The following is a 3,080-nucleotide window of genomic DNA, read 5'->3' as shown; positions in this document are numbered from 1 at the left end:
ACTATAAATGATATAAAATATTAGATTAAAAAAAATAAAAAGATTATTTTAACTTTTAATATTTATGTTAAATTTTAATTTTATTTCTAATATTTAAAAATATGAAGTATGCTCCAATTGTTTACCTCAGGTGGCCTTCAAAATACAAAACTTTCATGTTCAATTTAAGAGCCACTCCATGTGGCAAAACTAAAATGTATCATACTGGCTATGAGCCTATGATTTCATAAGTTTAATAAACATGTAAGGATTTGCAACAGAAGTACTTATGAAAAATCAATCGAAATTGAAGGCTGCATCATACTTGTAGGGGTGTTTGCGGTGCGGTTTGGTTCGGTTTTAAGAGAAAAAAGTCATTCGATCCGAACGTTTAATTTATGTGCGGTACGGTTTGAATTGGATGAACTTTTTTTGGAAATTCGATCCGATCAGATCCGATTACAAGCGGTTTGGATCGGTTTGTATTTGCGATTTTTTAAATAAAAAAAATAAATACATATAACAAGTCTCAACATCAAATTTTAAATAATCAACAATGACATATCAAGTCTTAACAATATCTTAAAAAGCCAACGATAACATAACAATAGAAATAAAATCATAGATTAATTAAATAAATAAATAAATAACATTTTGAACATAAAATATTTATTAAATAATAATAATACATGAATAATAGAAAAATATATAACAAATTGAACATGTTATAAGTATAATTATAAATATAATAATAAAATAATAATATTATAGTACATTGTGCGGTTTGGATTGGATTAGATCGGTTATGAAAAGTAGATCCGAAATTCGATCCAATCTAACGATTTGCAAAAAATAGAATCCAATCAAATCCGAATTAATACGGTTTTAATCGGTTTTCGATTTGATTTGAATTAAATTGGATAAACGGTTTAATTTAGATCGGTTTGAATTTGAACACCCCTAACCCCTGATACCTTGTAGTTATGATAACAATCATGAAACTTCAGCATGATGTCGCTAGCATGACTTTCACTTATAACAGAAAACGCTTGATGTTTTCTGGTCCCAAGGCTACCATTTCCACTAAAAAGCCCCATCCCAAATGCTACCCCACTGGCCAAGGCTCGAGGAACCTATGATACAGAGAATAATATGCATAAGCATATTTTATAATAAAAAAAGAAACATGTCTATGTATTATAAGCTAGTTCATCTTGCAGTGTTACTACAACTAATAGTCAAAACAACATAAATAGGACTCCCCCCTCTTTTGAGCATGGGATTCCACATTTCCTAAAAAATCTCAAAACTACTCCTGGTGTACATAGACTAATAGAATGAATAAGACTTTTAAAATGACAAGTTCTACCCAGACAAAAATGTTAAGATAAACTGACCTGAGTTACCCTTATTGTATATATGTTTGGATGGTACTCTTCATCAAACAAACTTGGAAACTTTTCTCTAATTTTGAGTCCAAGATCATATAATTCTTCCTCTCCTTTGCTAATCAACTTACCACCCTTGAGCCTTCCTTGCCAAGGAGATTTCCATCCATATAACCAGGAAGGAACTCTTTCCAAATGCAAATTTCGCCCTCTAGCATCCTTTATAAGATCTTCCTAACGTAACGACAAATTATCTAACTCTCTTATCCTTTTCTTTGTAGGAGAACGAGTTCCATGCCTTGCCTGGGTACATAAAGTAGCATTTTAATCCATCTGTACATTAGCTCAATATCCTCAATCACAAGAAGTTGGACATTCCATATAAAGATTAGCCCTTTACTCGACAATGTTGAACAATTTTAAAGCAAACAACATAAAAAGCTAAGAACACAAATGTAAGAACTACTATTATAAAACCAATATTGAAATGCAACATCCTTCATCATAATTGATAAATGAAACCATTATCCTCACATTGCTGAGAAATTTACCACGAGATTTAAGTGAGTTGGAACACATCCTTCAGAAACTTTAGAAGGTATAAAATTACTGTTTGCAATTTCTTTCACAGCACCATACATGGGAAACAAAATTCAGCAAGAAAATTTAATCAATCTCATTTGATAAGATCAACACATATGCAACAAAAACGAATTGGTAAAGCAATTTGTCTTTAAATACAAAATGCTGATCAAAATCAAACAAAAATAGATACCTTAATATGTTTCATTTCAAATATCAACACATAAAAGAGCGATTTAAAAATTGTGATTGGGAATTGAGAGAGAGACCTGAAAACAGTGGAGAGATGCTTGCAAACATTGAAAGCTTCTTTGGCGTTGAAGCAGTTGAATGCAGAAAAGAATATTACCAATAACAAAACTACGATAGGCTTCTTCATTCTCTTTGATTGCACTTTGCAGAACCCACCACCCATTGAATAAACAAACCTCCTTTTTGTTGCAACTTGCAAAAAAATTAACAGGTCCGGTTCGTTCCAATTTTGTTCAAATTTTGAACCAAACCAAGCCTTTTTCTCGTACATTCCAAACTCTAGTCAAATCATTTAAAGTCGGTTTATAATGGTTCAGAACCGGTTATACCAATAAACCGGATGATCCCAAATTGACAAGTTCCCAACACAAAAGTAGAATAAAGATTTGAAAATAAATACAGGCAGTAGAAGTAGAAGAACGGAAAAAAGTTAGAAAATTTATGTATTATAGACAAAAATTTATATTTTATATCGATAAATTTATATTATGTGCAAAATTTTGTGTGCTATGTTTTAAAAATTTGTGTGCTATACTTTAAAATCTGTGTACTCTCCAATGTTATCAAACCCTACTTTATTAGTAACTCTATTTATAAATTATGCTATAAAAAAGTGCAACACTTTTTATTTTACTTGAAATATATTAGCATTTACCAATGTTATCAAATCCGGCTCCATCTTATCGGTTCGACCAGAAACCTGGTCATTTGGTCACGTGGCCGAGTTGAATCACTTGTTAAACTGTCCATACAACAGACCCGGTGAATCCGGTTCGACCCGGTAGATTTTATGTGAATCCGGTGACCCGACCGGTTAATCCAACCCGGTCTGGGTCGTGTTTATTATTATTATTATTATTATTATTATTATTATTATTA

The 3,080-nt window shown here is 31.4% G+C and overlaps 1 long non-coding RNA gene across 2 annotated transcripts; it reads right to left on the bottom strand.

Annotated features, from left to right (window-relative positions):
- LOC110267670 lies at positions 826–2,371 on the bottom strand. 2 transcript variants are annotated; one of them, XR_002355536.1, is made up of 3 exons: positions 1,919–2,019; positions 1,377–1,670; positions 826–1,112 (listed from the first exon to the last, which is right to left on the bottom strand). It is a non-coding gene; the product is annotated as an uncharacterized LOC110267670 (long non-coding RNA). The 2 variants fall into 2 exon arrangements; XR_002355537.1 differs by lacking the exon at positions 1,919–2,019 and adding an exon at positions 2,219–2,371 and having other exon boundaries at positions 827–1,112.

This window comes from Arachis ipaensis, chromosome B10 (assembly GCF_000816755.2).
Source record: "Arachis ipaensis cultivar K30076 chromosome B10, Araip1.1, whole genome shotgun sequence".
Lineage (NCBI taxonomy): Eukaryota > Viridiplantae > Streptophyta > Magnoliopsida > Fabales > Fabaceae > Arachis > Arachis ipaensis.
This window is presented reverse-complemented; position numbering and strand designations above follow the sequence as displayed.